The 21932-nt window shown below is 32.7% G+C and overlaps 1 long non-coding RNA gene across 1 annotated transcript; it reads left to right on the forward strand.

Moving 5' to 3' along the window:
• The first annotated feature begins 2 nt into the window (after positions 1–2).
• On the forward strand, positions 3–7974 carry LOC126882425 (uncharacterized). Its single transcript, XR_007697337.1, has 4 exons — positions 3–560; positions 622–940; positions 2669–2719; positions 7761–7974. It is a non-coding gene; the product is annotated as an uncharacterized LOC126882425 (long non-coding RNA).
• The last annotated feature ends 13958 nt before the right edge of the window (positions 7975–21932 follow it).

The raw sequence follows: 21932 nt of genomic DNA on the forward strand, positions 1-21932 counted from the left end.
ATACTACGGTAGCCTAAATCGACTAACCAATGAACATTAAGGGCGCGATTACGTCACGAGAGTTTAGTAATTTGAATCATAATATGATTAATCGGTATTTTTTGTATGGAAAATAGTAAAGATAGTTATGAAATAAAGATATTTAGTGGATTATAATACCTAATTATGAAAAACTTTTGATTTTTGTGTGGTCTGGTACCCCTACCACAGTGGGATAGAAATCTTGAGCTTCCCTGGCCCCTTTCGCTTGGAGGTGCTGTGCTAGGTGCTAGTAGTCACAAACACGAAACACATCAACAAGTCACGTTCGTAAGAGTTCGTTGCGCATGATTCATTTTCCGTCATTTTGTTTATGATTTTGTCCTGTTTTGTTTTTTTTTTTAAATAGAGGTAATTTTATGACCAGTGATATGGCTAAGACAGATAGACTATTATTGAAATGGAACAACATACAATAATATGTAGAACATGTTGTGTTGGTGGTTGTACCTTCTCCACATCGATTACGTTTTCCAGAGATGAAATGGACATGTTCTTGGAAGGGTTGAAACTTATTCAAAGTAATAAATTAAGTAAGTATACACCACTTTATCTTTACAACAGTTTTCGTGTTTGTTCTAGGCATTTTAAAGAAGATTTTAGGATACATGAGAGTTCGAACAAGAGGAATTACCAAAGCTCATTTTTACCACCACTAGGTAAGAACCACATAGGACAAATAATTCAATTTTAATAGAGCTAAAAGTTAGCCAACCCCTATCGAGTAAAGTACATATCCAACAATTAAAATACTTTGGATCAATCAAATTACAGGAATATGCAAAAGACCTATGCATGAGTTAAAAGAAATGACCAGAGACAGAGATCTTTTTAGACAGACAATATATGATATCAAGTCGACCACTACACTCCCTCCTGGGGGTCAGGATTGAAGAGAGAGGTAAGAACTGTACCTCTTAGCAAATATTTTCTGAGACTTAACTGTCTACACTACAATCACAATAAAGATACACTAGAAATAAACAAGCACGAGGAGCACTCCCAAATTATGATTTGGGAGTGCTCCTTGAACATTCAACGTGTCTTGTTTTGTTTATTTTTATACAGTAGAACCCCGATTATCCAGGTGCGGAATATCCGTGCTGCGGATATCCATGCTATGATTTTCTATTACTCAAATTGCATTTTTGAGGTTTTATCAAAATATCTTTATCGTAAATTACTCAACGGAAACTCTATATGCCGAAAGAGAGACTCATAATGATTTATTTTACCTGTTATATTTTTATGATTGGTACATAATATGCATGTGTATACATACATATCTGTATGTCGGAGGTAAAGGGCACTATGTCCATTTTTGTCAATATTGGGATTATACTGCAGTTATAATGAACTTTTAATTCTCCACACAGAGGTACTTTATAAAATAACAAAGGTAAGCACTTTATAAAAGGTATCATGTCACATTTTATTTAGAGGCAGAGGGCACCATGTGGACATGTAAGCTTATACCTTTGTGCATGATACTATGCCTTTGTGTACATTGCTTTACAAATCCAGTATTAAACAAGCAGGGTAATGTTACACTTTACCCTGTAATGTTTGTCATGAAGGAGAAACAAATTAAAGTTTAACATTGTATAATGCATTTTTAGTAAACATCTAGTACCATGACCCAATAGATCTTGAAGAGGTAAATAGCACTATGTCCACTATATTGTGTTTCAATTTTTTTTATTAAAAATAAATCAAGTTTAGTATCACAATATGTGTTTTAAATAATACAATTTTGAAAGATAATAATCTTAAAAATAAATTAGACAAGGGGTTGTGACATAATGTGTATTAGCATAAGTACATCCTGTAAAATTACGCTTCTCCTGTAAAATTACAAATTTGTGACATAATGCCCTTTACCTCTGGCATACAGATATGTATTATACATAGGAAATACATGTTGGGATTATCTGTGCCACCTCTGGCCTGAGGAGCACGGATAATTGGGGTTCTACTGTATAGTACATTTTTATTGTAATTGTAATGTAGATAGTTGTGTCTCAGATTAGCGAATCGACGTTTTAAAATCATCAAATCTCTTACTTGACTTTTAGTAATTGTGTTCCTAAAATCTGCCTTAGTAATTATATTCCTAAAATCTGTCTTATTTTTAATACAACTATTTTGAAGATATATATACACCGTTCTTATCGTATATACACCGTTCTTAGGCATCAACGCCCTTCGGTAGGGATCTATGGAGGAATATCACCAAGCCGCAAGCCCTTATCCCTTGCCGTACCGCTTCTCCATAGGCCGATCAGATGCCAGTTTATTCCAGACAAGGCCGTAGACTCTATCGAGTTTTATACTACGGCGTCGGCCTTTTAATAATTTCTTGACCTGGCTGAGGCTTGAACCATCGATCGCAAACCACTATACTTGTCAATCGACTGCGCCTTTGCCAACTGGACCGTCTAGACTGACATTTTGAAGATAATTATTGTAATACTACTATTCCATTATTAGAAATTTTGTTGGGATTTCTCCGCAATATATTACTTATTTGAGTTCATTTCTGATAATAATAAAGGTCCAGATATTTATGTTTTACTCAAATAGATTTATTTATTTGTCATGTTTTATAATTATTGTATTTAAATTTCAGATTATCAGGATGAAAAGGCTACTGAAGAATCTCAATTTATTGACATGCATGGTAATATGTTATAAAGTACTTCCACTCTAACTTTTCCCATGCACGAAATTATTGACGAACTACTATTCATCTTTTTAACTCACAGACACTCTGAGAGTAGTACATATCAATGCCACACATCAATGTATGTTTCGCTTTATTTTTTGATATCAACGCATGTGAAAAGTCAGAGTGGAAGAACTATAAAAATATACCTTACCTACATTCTAAATTGTAATAATTTTGCTTTTCATTCACAGTCATTTATTTCGAGCTTCTGTCATATGTCCTATAATCCATGTATATTAATATTTTACACAGATTATATTAGTATTATATGAGATTCCTATGACGGAAGCTTAGTTTCGAGCATCCATCATAGGAATCTCATATAATATTAATATAATCTGTGTATAATATTAATATACATGAATTATAGGACATATGACAGAAGCTCGAAATAAATGACTGTGAATGAAAAGCCCTATTATTACAATTGAGAATGTAGGTGAGGTATATTTTTATAGTTCTTATAATATTATAATATGTATTATGCTCATATAATGATATTATCCACTGTACTGAAAGGTAAAAATTTTAACCCACAAATCAACTTTTTTCAGGAAGTAGAGAAAACGTTCCACTTAAGTAATTTGGTGAGGAATTAACCTCATCAAAAAAAACGTATATATCAATAATTGAACTATAAAGTAATGAAAACAATTATTAGGTTAATTCCTCACCAAATTACAAACGTCTTTTCTACTTCATGAAAAAAGTTGATTTGTGATAAATACAGTAAATCCTCTGTTAACTGAAACATTGCTTAACCGAAATGGGTCAATAGTTACAGTTTCAATAATTACGTCAATAAAAGGTAAATTTTTATATCAAAACAGAAATAATTCAATGTTAATTTGTCAACATTGCTTTCATACAACTAAAATATGCAATTTATTTATTTATTTATACAGGGTGCCTGCTTAACTTGGAACCATATGGGAAACTTTTTTAATATCAATTTTACGAAAAGAAGTCATTCTTTATAAAGTGCTCTGCATAGTCTAAAACCTACGATGCAATCATCAGAAATCAAATTTTATCAATAATATACGAGGTATGTCAAAAAATATTAATATCGCTCAAGAGCAAACTACCTTTATATTTCAAAATATCAAAAAATTTTATTATGGAAAGTTATTTGTAATTAAAAACCATATTCAAATATGCAATAACAGCCTTCTACATGAAAAAAAAATTCTGAGATTTTCCTAAATTACTGATTCCAAACATCATTTTTATTTATTAGACCTGTAATAACTCTTTTATTAATAATTTTAGGAAAAAAAGTTATTCTTCATAAAAATCTGTGCATGGTCTAAACCTCAAGATGCAACCATCAGTTATCCAAGTTTGTTAATTTTATACGAGGTGTGTCAAATAATATGACTTTAGAAAGAATTCTTTCTATATTCTTTCTAAATTCATAGTATTTGACACACCTCGTATAAAACTAACAAACTTGGAAAACTGATGGTTTTATCTTGAGGTTTAGACCATGCAGAGATTTTTATGAAGAATAAGTTTTTTCCTAAAATTTTTAATAAAAGAGTTATTACATGTCTAATAAATAAAAATGATGTTCGGAATCGGTAATTTAAGAAAATCTCAGAATTTTTTTTTCACGTAGAAGGCTGTTATTGCATATTTGAATATGGTTTTTAATTATAAATAACTTTTCATAATAAAATTTTTTGATATTTTGAAATATAAAGGTAGTTTGCTCTTGAGCGAAATTAATATTTTTTGACATACCTGATGATTGCATCTTAGGTTTTACACTATGCAGAGCACTTTATAAAGAATGACTTTTTTCGTAAAATTGATATTAAAAAAGTTTCCCATATGGTTCCAAGTTACGCAGACACCCTGTATACGGGATTGCCCCCATTACAAAACATACAGTATAAAATCAATATATGTAATATCTACTAAACTAGAGTAAAATAAATCTTAATTACACATTAAACAAAAACGAAATATTAATAGTTATCCATTACACATATTACATCTATTACACAAATCAGTCAAAATAAACAAAAAAGTACTATTCTGTAGTACTTAGTAAAGTATCATTCTGAATTTACATAGTAAAGAAAATATTACAAAATCACCTCATAGTATTTTTTAATGTCAACTGTGACCAAGAATACTATGTAATTTGATATAAGAAGAATACAAAAACACTTATTTTTAACCGAAATTCTTGTTATCTGAAACAGCCTCCCCCCAATTATTTCGGTTAACAGAGGTTTTACTCTATGCAAATGCATATCAAATGTATTTAAAAATAAAACAAAACATTAAATATAACATTTTTGTTTAATACATTTTTTCTTTACATAAAAACAAATGAAATGACACAAAAACTTATAGATATTGTAATTAAGAATCTAAAACATTATAGTATGAATTTATATTAAATTCTTTCATTAAACATTAGGAGGTCCTAAAGAACAAAAGCGGGATTGTCCACAATTTGAAGATTTTTTGTACTTTTATGATTTTCTGTTTTTCTGTATACAGTGAGGACGTTTGAGTTGGAATAAATTAATTTTCTCGAGAATGGCTGACTATGGAGATAAATCCGGAAACCTTTTCGAATTATTTCGATGGCCGATTTTTATTTTTAAATTGTAATTTTTTATCATTTATCATAATCCCCGTGACGTCATCCGTCTGGGCGTGATGACGTAATTGACTATTTTTTTTAAATGAGAATAGGGGTCGTGTGATTGTTCATTCGAAAGGTTCTCCAATGCTCTATTCACTAATATAAACATTAATATAATTATTTATAATGTCAAACAAATTTTTTTTGAATTAAATTAATTGAGATAAAAGAAGAATGTTTACAATTTATTTAATTCGAAATAGGTACATTTTACTATTTCCAAAAACAGGAAAAAATGTTTATTTGATAAATAAATATTGTTTATCGCTTAAATTAAATATTAAAGTGCCAACCACCTGCCTTTTGGTAGTTTGAACGTTTAATTTAAGCTAAAAACAATATTTATTTATCAAATAAACATATTTTCTCTGCTTTAGGGCAACAGTAAAATGTATTTTGAATTAAATAAATTGTAAACATTCTTCATTTTGTCTCAATTAATTTATGTAATTAAAAAAAATTTGGGTACACTGTATAAACAATTATGTTAATGTTTATATTAGTGAATATAGAATTGATTAGCCTTTCGAATGAGTTATCACGCGACCCCTATTTCCATTTAAAAAATTCAATGATTACGTTATTATGCTCAGATGGATGGCGTTAGAAATTTCCCACCGAGAAAATTAATTTATTCCAACTCAAATGTCCTCACTGTATAAGTAAAATCGAATTTATAGCATAAAATTTTATGCTTATCATATTTTTTGCCTACATTTTTTACAAAAAGTGTGTCTGCATTTTTTAAATAATTTCAATTTACAGCTAATATTTTCATTTTGTTTTTAGCAAATAAAATTGTGTTTTTCATTTACTGGACTCGTATGAATCTCAATCATTATTTTTATTGTTTTACATATTTCCTTCTTTGCCAACCATTTTCCATCAACTCCCAAATTTAGGTCTCTCACAAATGCGTCATCCTTTTTTATCTTGCGCCATTCTGATCCACTGTTTGCCTGCCACTGTTCTTATGCCATCTACCCATCTCTTTTGAGTCTTCCCATGCTTATTTCGTCTTGCTTGGTCTCTATTCTACAATTCTCTCTATCCACCTGCTATCATTATAATTGACTGTGTGACCAGCCCAACATCATTTCATTTTTTAAATTTCTTCCATGATATCCCTGATACAGTCTCCAATTCGTATGTACAAACTGGTAGTATGCATGTGTTATACAGCTATGTTTATAGAAATGGGGGTGTTGTTTAAAATACATTCTAGTTCACCAAAAGCGGCCCATCCCAGTTGTGTTTTTCTAATTTCAGCATCTGGATTTGGTTTTCACAGTCTGATGACGTGGCCTGTGTATACATAATGTTCAACATTCAGTTAGTTCTTGGACATGTTTCTAATAAAAATATGTTTTCAAATGGTATAATTATGATCCGTTGATGTTTATGCACCTTTTCCATTTTAATTTCTTAAAAATATCTTCTAGTTGTAGAGTAAGGGGAATAGTTTGGGAGAAATGGTGCCTCCTTATCTCACTCTCTGTTGTAGATAGTTACATAGTTCACTTTTATTATGCATGCTTATATATTTTACTTTTCTCTTTATTATTTAAGTTGATGATTTTATACACATGATGACATTATAATATAGATGAAAAATAAAGCTCATAACATTCACCCTTTCAGTCACCATGTTCGTTTAAATGAACATCAACTTTTAAGCCCCAATACGATAGCTAATTCCCGTTTTTTACATTGAATCACCGTAATCGTCTCTGTACGTTGTACTAGGCTAGGCATAATAATGTTTATGGGTAAAATTTTTTGTTTATAAATCTTTAAAAATATCATATATTTCAACCTCAAAGTTTTAAATGTTTATCTTTGCAAACAAAAACTCATAACTGAAAGGGTTAAGGCGCGCGCGCGCACACACACACACACACACACACACACACACACACACACACACACACACACACACACACACACACACACACACACACCACACACACACACATTTGGGTAATTTGCGCCTAACAAATCGATGATACATCAGTTAAGTGGAGCTGGACTAAAGTGCCTCACACGGTTCAGCAATATTCGGTAAATATTTCATATGAGGGTTCTTTATCCCTGCACTCTCACATGGCAATCATTTTGACGATTCTATAGCGCATCAGCGTGCTGTGGGAGAGGTGGAGGAAAGCCTGGGGAGCATTGGAGCTCGAAGGAGTGGTCCCTGATTTACTCAGACCAATCCTTCTCACCCCAATGAATTGTATGCCTGAATGGCCATATGGGCATGCAAGTCTCTGCAGGTGTGTTTACTTTTTGCTTGCTTGCTCGTGAGTAATTCCATTTATCATTTAGTAGGTCAGAGTCAATAGATGCCTAGGCTCAAAATGGGACCCATTTCCATTGAGTATAACGTGGATCCCTGCACAAGGATATACGTGAAGACCAGAATGGTAGCAGTCACGTATAAAATATATCTATGATATGATACTTCTGTAATTCCATACAAATTTTGATTGCTCAAGTAATTTTATAAAGTAATTTACAGAAATAAATAACTTTTTAAGAATATCTGTTTTATTTTTCTGTTTTCAAAAGGATAAAAGTGTTTTAATGTAGTGGAAGACAGATACAGCCATAAAAATAAAAACTTATCCTGTACCAAAACGTATGAGTCTCTCGTCTCTCTAATGATACATTTTTATTTATAATATATAAATGTAAATGTTTTCGGCTGTAAATTAAAAAGTATGTTTTGAATGGGAATGAAAAATAAATGTAGTCGTAAAATAACAAGTAAAAACTTATTTTAGGCCAAAAAATATAAAATATTCTCTCTGACCAAAAATATAGAATAATACACTTATGCATTTTTATATTATAAAAATGCAAAATGTTCTTTATATTGTGTATACTATATTTTTGGCCAAAGAATATATTTTTTGGTATAGAATAAGTTTTATTTGTTAAATTTACGACTATATTTTTCATTCACATTCAAAACATACTTTTTGAATTTACTGCCGAAAATTCAGATACTAATTTTTGAATTTGGCTTCCATACTGGCCCACTCAGTTGGCTATATACCAGCCCATTCACCAGGGGCGCTCTAAACTAAAATTCAGAACATAATTTTTTTATAATGCATAAGTGCATATATTTTTGGTCAGAGAATATATTTTTTGGCATAGAATGTTTTTATTTGTTATTTTACAACTATATTTTTCATTCACATTCAAAACATACTTTTTGAATTTACTGCCAAAAATTCAGATCCTAATTTTTGAATTTGGCGCTCATACTGGCCCACTCAGTTGGCTGTATACCAGCCCACTCACCAGGGGGCGCTCTTAACTAAAATTCAAAACAATTTTTGAATTTGCTGCCTAAATTCTTTTTGATTAAAATAGGCGCGTTCCAAGTGACATGAAAACCGTCCTTCGTACTGCCCTCGTCATGCGCATTATAAAAAATGCGTTCCAAGCGAACATGAACGATGATTGGTATCGTACACCGTGTTGTTCCAAGCGATCCATGTACCGCTTCGAAATCGGTAACTGAACGGCCCTTTTGATACATGCCTTCAAGCAGAAACTATTTGTACTGACTTGCGCAGTTAGGATTGTTTTTATTTTTACTGGTCACTGCTATGAGATCAGCTGATGATTCAATAATAGAATAATCCACAATTTACGCTATTAGTACCTGTGAATCTTGATTTCCGTTTAAATAATTATTAATTCTTTTTTTTTTCAAATTAATCTTATAAAAATGGATAATTTATTATTTTCTTTTTTCATAGAAGACAACGATTTAATGTCAGATATCGATTCTGGGGAAGGTTTTGAAGCTGAAGTGATGTTTAATGAACATGTTAAGTCCACTTTACATCAACAATAAATTGAACAAGAAATTGACAAAGTTATTTAAGGTCAAATTTGGCTTATACAAAACACAATTCTACATCCAATTTTGCCGTGAATAAAAAGAAAATTGACAAAATAAAACATATCCAATTGTTCTATTTCATCAAATTATTTCACTTTCTTTTACAAACCATACATTTTGTACTCGTCAAATTTGGTATTGAATAACTTTGTCAATTTCTTATTCAATTTATTGTTGATGTAAAGTGGACATTAGAAATATTAATTTTTAACCATAACCATCTAGCAAACTACTAGTGGTACAGTGGTACTCGCACTGAAAATGGCTCAGGCGCAACTCGAACTTGAAATGGTACACGAATTCGTTCCAAGAGGGTTACGTACCGGTAATCGGATCGAGATCGAAAGAAAACCGTTCAAGGGCGATTCTGCGCATTAAAACAGTCCAATCGATTTCGTGGCGGTTCAAGGGATCGTACAAATGTGTCGTCTTGGAACGAACCTAATGAATAGCCAACGTTCGCAGAAGAAGACATTTATTGAATTTCCCGCCGGCTGGGTCCATCCACCAGATGGCGCCCGAAACTCTCCCCCAGATGTTAACACGGTGCTTGCACTACTAGAGGTCTGTTCCAACACGACTGAGAACCGTACATGTAACCCATGTAACGATCACCGTCCTGCACAGTAGCATGGAACGTATTATTTCGATCCCATGGAACGATAATTATCTATTAACGAAACGTCAATGTGACGGTTCTTGGTCGTGTTGGAACAAACCTTAGGTAGTATTCAGTCAGACATGTAGACGATGATACAATACTCTTTGCGGACAGCAGAGAAGGGCTGCAAAGTTTGGTTTATCGCACTGCACAATACTGTGAGAAGTATGAAATGGCTCTGAACAAAAAAAAACAAAACTCGTGATTGTCAGTAAGCACAAGAATGAAGACAAAACAATCTACGTTAAAGGAAAAGCTTTAGAGAACGTATGGTTCTTTTCATGAGCATTTTTCAGTGCGTCACAGTTTTTCGATTTCTCTCTAACGCATTAAATTGTATGTGACAGAAAAAACGCACGTCGTTGACTACATTTCGTCGGTGACATAACATTTAATCTAGTTGTCAATAGATGGCGCTAATAATATAATATTAAATAATTATACGCTGTGGGCTCGTACGTAGAGGGGATATTTATAAATTCGCGAGCGCCAGTAGTGACAAGTCTGTAAACGTTTACCGGAAAGACATAAATGTCAAAGTGATTAATTTAAAATTAAAAACATTAATTATAAAAAATATTAGTTGGTCAAAGCTGTGGTATATATTTTTACCTTAATATATTTACGTTTTAAATACTGAATTTACGTTTTTTTAATGTTCCGTAATATGTAATTATAAATTAATCTATATTAATCTTAGCGCCATCTTAGCCTTACTGCCATCTTCACGATAATTGTGAAAGTATCCGAAGTAAGAAAGAACGTCAAAATGATTAGTAAAATAAAAAAAATCTATTACAATTTAATTACTTTTTAGCGTTGTAAATAGGATTGTTCCGTTGTACACGTCATATTACCGTTTCGTTACTAGATAATTAACGTCCAATGGGTTCCATGGGAACGAAATAATACGTTCCATGGTACTGCCCAGGACGGTGATCGTTACATGTACGGTTCTCAGTCGTGTTGGAACAGACCTATTAAGCGATAACAATTAAATAATAAATTTAAAAATTACCGGTGAAAGTTGAATTAGTAATCCGCTAGGAGCGACACCAGCCAAGCTCAGAGCGTATATAAAAAAATAATCTGTACAATTTATAAGACTATACAAATCAAAGAAAATACCATTTTATAAATGCAATAAACACAATTGATTTGTTTTTATACCAAATTGCAAATAAAATGTGACAACTGTCAGATTTAACTAAAATGTCATGTTAGAATAAATGTCATAAATGTGTATTTATCACGGACTAACCTTTTTTTCTATCATTTGTGACGCACTGAAGAATGCTCATGAAAAGAACCATACACAGATGCAATTAGCAATTACTTGGTATGTGAGCTAAATGAACAATGGGCCGCAGCCTTAAAATAAAACGACGCATTGAGATGGCCAGAAGCGCTTTCAATAAGATGAAAATAGTATTATGCAATGGACAACTGGGAATAGAAATTAGAACTAGACTATATTGAGATGTTAAGTATTCTCTGTTCTTTTATATGGAGCTGAAGCCTAGACACGTCCGGACGCAAGTGTAAAAATGGTGTTTTAGAGGAATATGTAAAATATCATGGACACAACATGTTATAAACACGGAACATTAAGAAAGATGAAAAAAAAAGAAGGAATTACTCAACACTATTAAAGAAAGAGCTACTTTGATGACATACTAAGAAATGAAAAATATGAGTTGATGCGATTGGTTATACAAGGGAAAGTGGAAGGAAAAAGAGGACCGGGAAGACGATGACGCAAATCCCAGTCCTACTCCTTTCGGCCGATCTCGTGAACAGTTGACGCCCGTATCTTCAGTCAATCGTTGCATATACATGCACTAAGTGAGATCCAATTATTGAAAATTGCAAGAATTATTCTAATTTTTCTGCCTCAAAAATTAAAACGTTCGTATGCCTTATTCAGTTGGTATGAACTTATTGTTGATTCAATCAAGAGTTTTTTTCCCTTCCCTACCCCTGATTGTTCGATTGGATTCGTAATGGTCTTGGTGTATGGTAGGTTTGATTAGGCTTTGATTTTAAGAAGTGTTGCTGGCTAGATGGAAGCAGTTCGCAAAGGCCTTAAAAGAATAAAAAAAATCATGAGTTTTCCGTACAGTTTGATGCATGTGTTGGTTTATATGGTTCAGTAGTTTTCCGTTTGTGATGCCGTTTGCTGTTTCAGGCATAAAGGGGTGCCAAGCTATAGTGCGCACGATTCCCCCACAAACAATGAATTGGTAAATACATATTTACATTACCATTTTTAGCCGTTTTCTGCACGAGTGCTGCACGAAATTATATTGCTCTATGTTGATCTATCCTCGTAAAAGAATGTCTCATACACTTGTGAAAAATAGACTTCTTGATGCTATATACATATTATGTAGCAAAAATGGATGGATGAATACAGATTTTTTTGTGGGAGGCTGTACCATGTTGTAAGACATGCAAAGCAACTGATCCCATTCTTTTAATGCTGGATAACCACTCCAGCCATATGTCTATTGGTGCATATAATTTTTGCAAAAAAAAAACATTCAAATGGTGTCACTATCACCACACACCTCAGATCTTCAGAATCATTATCTTTGGACTTGACTTTCTTAAGTCCTTTAAAGAATGCACTTTATAGAGAATATGATTATCTGTTTAACATTATCTGTCTAACAATATTATCTGTCTAACAGGCAATCAAAAAATAGGTCAAAACAGCAAACAGGTGTATGTTCTCAAAAAATTTTTGATAGTGTGTAAAAAATATTTTATTATCAGCTAACTACTTTCAACACATAACGTGCCAGTCTTCCTCAGCTGATCTGCTGTTCACGTGGGCTCAAAATGGTTTGACTCAGCCATGTTGTCTTTTTAATTTATAAAAGAATTTAGATGTGATTTTATTCACTTTAAAGGGTTGTTATACCCGATATCTCTGGCTTTTGCCCAGTATCCATGTTTTTTATTGTGTCGTTTAGCAATTGCTCTTCTATGAAGGTTTTATAAGAGGACGAAGCTCTGATGATGGCACGTTATGTGTTGAAAGTACTTAGCTGATAATACAATATTTTTTACACACTATCAAAAGTTTTTTGAGAACATACACCTGTTTGCCGTTTTGACCCATTTAGAAGTGTGTACAAGTCTTACAGTCTTTTCCAAATCAAAAAATAACCGAAAGTGACGTCGCTGAGCTAGTAAATAATGCATTTATGAACGTAGCCATTATGGAGAAGGCAGTGTCAGGTTTTAGTGCATCTGGAATATATGTCCGTTAAATCCCGATAAATTTAATGAGTATGATTTTGCTCCTGTCAATCCAGCAAAGGAAATTATAGATAGTAAAAGTCGCTTCTCTACCATAGGCTTCTACAACTTATTTTAAGTATTCAAAGTAGAATAATAATCCGTTTTACTTTTACCGTGACCTGAAGATGCTGTGAATATTGTAGACGGCGAAACCGGTCTTCAGTTGTAAAATAAATTGTTTGTGAGAACGTCTCTCTTTTCTTTACTACAATAGTATGGACTCACACATGCAACCCATTCATTATTAGAATAATAATTATTTTTTAAATATAGAGCTTTTAACGTAATGACCGTTATGATACACTGACCGGCACAAAAAACGGCTACCCCACAAAATGGGTCATTTTGATGTCTCGAATTTCCTAAACCAGTTGTTCGATTTGATTTTTTTAATATGTTATAGCCCTATTCTTGAACAATATCGCTAAAATAATATTGTTGCCAGATAGGTAAATTATCATTGTATACCAGGTGTACTAATCAAACAGTGTTTTTTTCTCAAAGCTCGCCACACCTTGTGGAATATTCTAACATTTATAAAAGACTGAAATTAAAACCCAACTTAACATTCTCTTTTTGATTCGTTCGCTTATGTTAGATAATAAAACAGTTAGGTACTTTAAGATCTAGCCATGTTCTTCATCCATACAAGGTGTTTCGAAATAAGCGCGACACATTTTAAGGGGTAATTCTGCATGAAAAAATAATGACCGTTTGCTTTCTAAACATATGTCCGCAAATGCTTCGTTTCCGAGATACGGGATATTGAATTTTTCTTACAAACTGACGATTTATGTATTGCTCTAAAACCGGTTGAGATATGCAAATGAAATTTGGCATTACCCGTATGCACTCTAATGAAGAATATAAAATTCTTAATTGCATATCAAAAAATGTGCAATAACTGTCTCTTAAAACCTACCAAATTTCATTTGCATATCTCAACCGGTTTTAGAGCAATAAATAAATCATCAGTTTGTAAGAAAAAATTCAACATTCCCTATCTCGGAAACGAAGCATTTGCGGACATAGGTTTATAAATCAAACGGTCATTATTTTTTCATGCAGAATTAACATACATGCAGAATTAATTAACGTTTGTCGCACTTATTTGGAAACATCCTGTATTGATGAAGAACATGCTTAGTTGTTAAAGTACCTAACTTTTTTACTATCCATCATAAGCGAATGAATCAACAAAAGGAATGTTAAGAAAACCTGAAGCTATAGTTATGTTTTAATTTCAGTATTTTATAATTGCTAGAATATTCCACAGGGTGTGGTGAACTTTGAGAAAAAAAACACAGTTTATAAACACATATTATTACAGCAATATTATTAAAGAAGAAGACTATAACATATTATATAAGAAAATCACTTAAATCGGACAAGTTTAGGAAATTCGAGACATCAAAAATGATCCATTTTATGGGGTGGTCGTTTTTTGTGCCGGTCACTGCAGATCTAAAAATTTACACCAGAAGCGATTACTGCTTAAGCGCGCACCATTCCCCCGCTTTCTTTTACATAATTATTTTTTTCATTTTTTTAATATTTTTCCGTGATTGATCATTCTCTTTGATTGATTGATCTTTTTTTCTTTTGCCACTGGTAACCTGACGTTTGAAGCACTTATTAGAATACTTAATCCGCTTAATCCGCACGAAAATCCTTTGTCTACAGTATGTTTTTACTAGACAAAGAGGTATATCCGAACAATGATGGAAAATATACTCTGTAGTTCGATGTATAATTTTTTTACCCCGATTTAGGTTTTCACCATGAAAATTTTGGAAATATTTTTCCATTGTTAATACTTGGTCTACCCATTCTGATGAAGGATTTGTGAGTCCACCAAATGATAAATGTTGTACCCAGGTTGGTACAGAATAATTATGAAGATTTATATTTTGTTCTTCATATGTACGTCTTCCTAAATTTGGGAATTTATTTTTAAATTTAAATGCTATGAAACCAGCAATATATATCAACCCATCTGTTTCGGTTTCTTTAGTAATATTATCTGGAACTGACAAGTCTGAACTACTGCTACTTTGATTTTGCAGATCCATGAACACAGTATCTATATTATTTGTAGGTGCTTCAGGTGGCAACATATTTATCTTTGCTTGTTGAAGAGCTTTTGCAACGATATATTCTTCATTTTCTTGGCCACCGTAATGAGAAACGTTGGTAGTTCTTTGCACCATACCTGGATTCTTTCCTAGTATGATCATTCTCACTCTGTAAACGGTATTTAGAGGTGACGGATGGTCATGTAATCCACCCCTTGTTCTCAACTAAAAATATAAAATAATTAAATATAAATATGCTTAAAATAGATAACAAATTATTTCTTAGCTGTGAGAAAAAGTTTTCCAGACAATCTTGATTTAATCTGTGTGTTAAGAAATAAGAAATTTTATATTTCTCTTTTAGGTCAGTAAATAACGCCTGGATAGATCTGGATGATATTATAATCCCCCTTTGGAAAATTTGCATGGATTTTTTTCCAATACACACCATTTTAGTAACAGTATTAATTACTAGATCCAGTAACCTATTTTGCTCTTCCAAAATATACAATCCATAAGGTCGTTTCGTGGTAGATGTAACAGGTGTAAAGGAATTCATTAAATCAAACCAACTATTAATAAGCTCTATGAACTCCCCAAGTTTTTGTGCTGCGATTTTTTTATCTCTGGCTGCATTTTTAAAATAATGTTTTAAGGCTGTTGCAGTTGTGTGAGATAATAATTCTGCAGCAAGTGCAACATTTTGTCTTCGCATTTTCTTTACCTCTAAATGATCTAAAGTCAGCTTATACAGGGAACTTATTTCTGTTTTTGCAGCTTCAATTAGTTCTTTTAGTAGATCTTTTTTTAATACACTTCCATCTTCAAGTTCAAATCCTGTGTCGATTAACCAGTTTCTTGTTAATTTTAGAAGATGGGGAGCATCAGCAAACATGTAAATATGTGCTTTTGTGACTGGATGTGTAAAATAGGTGGTATCAACAGAAATATTCAATTTTTTCCAAAGTCCTTGATTCCCTCCCCTACAATCCGATACGCATGCAACTACATTATAGTTTACATTATGCAACTCAGTAATTATTGAATGTAAAATATTGTCAGTCATACTTGTATCAAAGCCAATGTACACTGGTTGCTTCCATTTATCAAAAAGTCCTCTGGCCATCACTACTTGCATGTACCTATGAGGGCCAACAACTTCATCCTCTTTTTGGTCATATTCATACTGGGCACAGACTTTCATTTCATCATAGGACAAGACGGTTACTCTTTGTAGCTCAGTTTTAGATTTTCCAGCAACATACATCACCTGAAGTACATCTTGTAGGAGACCAGATCTAAGATTAATGTGTGCAGCCCAATTTTGTAATGTTGATATTCCAGGTAATGGGTATTTAAGGGTATTTCTTAGATAAAGGTAACACCTTCTACTAAAATACCTTATTGTGAAAGCTTTTGAAATTTCTTCCGTCGTCCAACATGCCCTCGTTTTCTTTTTCAAAATAATTTCAATTTCGTTTTTACTAAACATGTGACCCAAGCGTTTCAAAATATTTTTTTCACTATCAATATCTTTTTCTTTGATTCTTTTATTTAGTTCTACAATCCTCGTTCTGGTAGTATACAAATCTTGTTCATTTTCTTCTAATTTCTCTTTCAGTTTTTTGTTCTCTTTAAGCAACTCCTCATATTTTCGTTTTAAAATATCTTCCTCCGATTCATTGCTTGTACTGGGCACATCAGACACATCAATGATTCTTTCATGTGAGTATACCTCTAATAGTTCTTCAACGATAGCTTTTTGTGTTTTCATTTCTATCATTTTATCACTTATTGCTGTTGTTTGTTTTGAAACATCGCCCAGATATTTTAAGTTTTCACTTGGAATTGCTACAAAATAGTGATGGTAAGAAACAGAATATAGTCTGTTCGCTAAACTCAGACCAACTTTCTAGATGTTTTAGTCGGTAATACAAAATAATTACTAAATAGTTAATAATCACTAAATAGTTAGTAATTTTACCAATTTTTGCAAAATTGGCAAAAAACAAAAAAATTATCGACTAAAATATCTAATACTTACCTCCATTCTTTAATTTTAATTTAGGTCTAGTTCCCATTATTCGAGCATACATACTCTAGCAGTTTTTGTTTTTATTTCATCTTTTCCGTAACAGCGCTCAATCCATATTTTTTCTAGTTTTTTATCTTTGGGAAACGTGAAAAATGCTATTTGTTGATCAGCATCATCAGCAGACTTCTTGTTTTTATAAAAATTATTTCTACAAACGGCCACACTGCAGTTTGTACCTGGCATTCTAAAATTTCATCAACATTATTATTACGTTAAATACCTTAATTTTAACGATTTAACTCACCTTATATATAAATATTCTTAATATTTAGGCTCCTACAATAGGTACGATGTACAACAACTATAATAAATAACTTTTCATAAACAGTTCAAAATACCTATAGTATTTACGGGAAACAACAGCACAATTTCAAATACAAAAATATAAAGTAAACTAGGATATTATAAGATAAAATTTATCTTAATATATGTTATTTAATAACAATACAAATCATACACAATACAAAGTATATTGTACACATTCAAAGATCAAAAAAGATTACCGCAAAAAATTTAAAAATGGGATTCTGTCAGATTCTAAACTCTTGTGACGTAACGTCAAAAATTGAAGTCTCCCCACCACCGCCGGAAAAGGCCACCGTAGTATAGTCTAAGAACCGTGGGTAAAAGATAGTTGACGATTTTGACATTTGAAGTGGCCGACGCCTGGTGGGAAATTTCAAAAGCATTAACTTCGGCATTATTTTTTTTTATAACTCTCGTATCAAAATTCCGCGTGAAGGTAGTCGTATTGATGACAGTTGGGGAAACGTCCGCGACCCTTAAACATTGGGTGCATTCAGCAGACGCAATCGCTAACTAATCGATTAGTAATCGATTTGTGATTTACATGCTGAATGCCACAATTTATGTGGCATTCAGCAGAAAATCACTAATCGATTAGTTAGCGATTGCGTCTGCTGAATGCACCCATCGATAATGGCGAAAAAAACATCGATGTTTTAACATCAATAATCAACTTTCACATTATCGAGGAAAGAGCCGGTTATAAGTAACCATTTGGACACATTAAATAATACACAAATTCAAAATTTAAATAAGAATTTCAGAAATTGTTGAAAAAAAAATCATTTTAATGCAAGTAGGTAGTACCTAGGGTAGACAACCAATACAACATAAATATGTTAAATTACAGTTGAGTCCTCGAATCTTTACCCGTGCGTCGATCATTAATACCTGGCGAGATAAAACACATACTTTTTATTTAGCATCATTCTCTTCCACGCATGAAATTAATGACAAACCAGCTGCCGCCTGTTATTAAGTAAAGACACATGTTATTTTTATGAACGATTCAGACTCAGTGCATTGAAAAGAGATAGGTACAAAGAAAGACGATTGGGGATGTCTTCACATATTTTAAATTTTAAGTACAATTTCTGACGTTTTGGTTTGTTTACTTTTGTGGCTGTCAGTTTGTTGAATTTTTTGCTGTTATTTTGTCGAATTTTTGCATTTTGAAGTTTTTTATAATATACAAACAGTTGCTTTCACAACTAATTTTATATTGAAGTTAGAAATTTTGTAATAAGTTCTTCTTCTTCTTCTTCCTTTATTGGGTTATATACCTCGGTATAATTCGCCCAGCTTACACCAGGGAAATACTCTTGTCTTGCTGTGGGCAATCGAATATTTCCAAATATATATGCTAAAGCCTCAATTTTTTTAAATATAAGTAGGAACATCTTCTTATAGGGCCAGACAGTCCCTACAGGAAAGGCAATATTATAACATAAGGGTTAAAACTATTATCGTTTGGAGGTCTAATATCTTTTTATATCTTTATCTTCTTAATTTTTTTAATTCAAAGTTGGGAATTGATTAATTTATAAGTTAAGGAATTTAAGGATCAAGTTAATCCTACGTGGATTAAGGTTGGACATAAGTAGGCAAATTTCAATGGGGATAGGGATATTTGTTTTAGCTAATTCTTTATATAGATCAAAATTGGGTGACATATTTATAGGGCACTCAAAAATCAGATGATTCAAGGACCCAACCCGGCCACAGTCACAATATGGGTTGTCTTTTACTCCTATCCTGAATAGGTGAACTGGAGTAGCACAATGACCTGTCCTCATTCTAATAATGGTGGTTATATGTCTTCTGTCTTAGTATGCAAAATTGTGGTACCAGGGGAGTTTATCTATCTGACCTACAATTTTAGAGTAAAATGAATTATTTCGATTTTTCCCCTGTCATTCTTGCTTCCACCGATTCCAGATGGAATGCTTGATGTCTGGTAGAAAGTTGGAATAGTGAAGAGTGATACCAGCAGCTACATTTAAGGTTCTACCTATATTAGCTAGTTTATCAGCCACCATGTTCCCTTTAATATTCGAGTGTCCTGGAATCCATGCCAGACTAATATTAACGTTATTTTCTTTCGCTTCAATGATGTCTCAAGAGATCTCTTGGTCATGAACGATGAGTGTTCTGTTTCCATAGAATAGGTTGATCTGCCTATTTTCTGTATGGCACTTTTAGAGTCCGAGCAAATGATTGCTTGTTTAATTCCATTTTTCAAAATAATTTGGAGGGCATGATTAATTGCGACAATCTCAGCCGTACATATTTGGGTATACTTAGGTAGTTTACTGGTATAAGAATAGTTGATCTCTGGGCTAAAGACACCAAAGCCTGCTGATCCTTCACCATCAACCGAGCCATCCGTGAAGAATTTGATGTGACTAGGTTTATTTAGAATTATTTTTTGGAGTTGAACTGAGGCAAGTTCATCTGAACGATTAGATTGGATATTTATGATTGGAATTGTTGATAATTGATGGTCTAGTTCAAAGTTATGGCATGGGTATAAGTCACTTAAATATAAGTTGGGATAAGTACTTTTAAATTTGTTTTTTAAAAGCACTAGAAATGGAATATTTCTGTTTTTCCAATGATTTTGGTTCCTTTGAATTGCCAAGTCTCAACAGGTCGAGAGCGGAAATAATTGGGTTGCCAATTAACATTAAATTTTTTAATATGAATTTAGAGCTAAGCCATTCCCATCTAGATTTAAGCGAGATCTGACCACTTTCACTTAAGAGAGCATATATTGGGGTAGATTTCATGCATCCAGTTATAATTCGGATACTTTTGTATTTTAATTTCTCCAATCTTTTAATTAAGGAAGTTGGGCAATCGAAAATTACCTGGCAGCCATAGTCTAGATGGCTCTGAATCAGACCATTGTGTACAATTTGTAAGGTTTTTGGATCACTTCCCCAATAAGTCCCACAAAGAGCTCTCATCACATTCAGGCCACGATTTACTTTTAGTTCTATTGAGTTTACATATGAATTCCACTTTAAGTTTTTTTGAATATTTACCCCCAGGTATTTGACTGAATCCACCCAACCAATATTCTGGTTACAAAATATTACGTTGGGGGGAGAGATGTTCGTGTTTCCTTTTGTAAATAATATTGCAGAAGATTTGTTCTGAGATAGATTTAAATTGTGGTCTAGCAACCACGATTCCATCTGAATCAAGAATTTATTTACGTTAATTACCAATTCATTAATATCACTTCCTCTAATCAGAAGAACTAAATCGTCTGCATACTGAATTAGTTTGCATGAAGAGGGGATTATATTATACAGGGAAAGACAATATAGGTTGAAGAGATAGGGCTTAATGGGGTAGTCCCAGACTTGATTTTCTTGGGCCATGGGTTTGTCATAGTTTGTCTTTGACAAATAGCTCTCTGTCATTTAGAAGGCAGAAAATCAAATTAGCCAGTTGGGTTGGAATGTTATACTTTAATAATTTGGAATACAGGAGTGATATATTGACATTATCATAAGCAGAAGAGATATCTAGAAAGATGCCAATAGTGTATTGGTTTAGAGCGAAGCCTATTTGAATTGTTGAGGTGAGGTATGTAAGGCATTCCGTACAACCTCTACCCCTTCTAAATCCTAGTTGTAGTGGATTAAAAATCTTATTATGTTCCACAGTCCACTCTATTCTATTCTTTATAAGAGTTTCGAGCATTTTGCCTACACATGAAGAAAGAGCTATTGGTCTAAAGTTTAACGGATTATTACAATCTTTATCTTTTTTGATTATAGGTAAAATTACTGATTGTTTCCACTGAACAGGAACTATACCCGTTCTAAGACTTTCATTGAAAAGTTGAATTAATAACAAAGATCCAACAACGGGAAGATTTTTTAACATGGAGTAGGAAATCTGATCCAAACCAGGAGCCGAGTCAGATTTAATTGAGAGGGAGTTCTGATACTCGTCGAGAGCAAATGGCGGTTCTAGGGCTTGAGGAGATCTAACCAATACTTTATTGACAGCGGAAAGAGGGGTTAAGCAACATAGAATTTCGTGGGATATAGGAGTACAAGGCAATTGAGTATATATTGAAGGTTTCGAAGCCGATACCTTATTAATTTTCTCCCAC

This window comes from Diabrotica virgifera, chromosome 3, assembly GCF_917563875.1.
Source record: "Diabrotica virgifera virgifera chromosome 3, PGI_DIABVI_V3a".
NCBI classification, from domain to species: Eukaryota; Metazoa; Arthropoda; class Insecta; order Coleoptera; family Chrysomelidae; genus Diabrotica; species Diabrotica virgifera.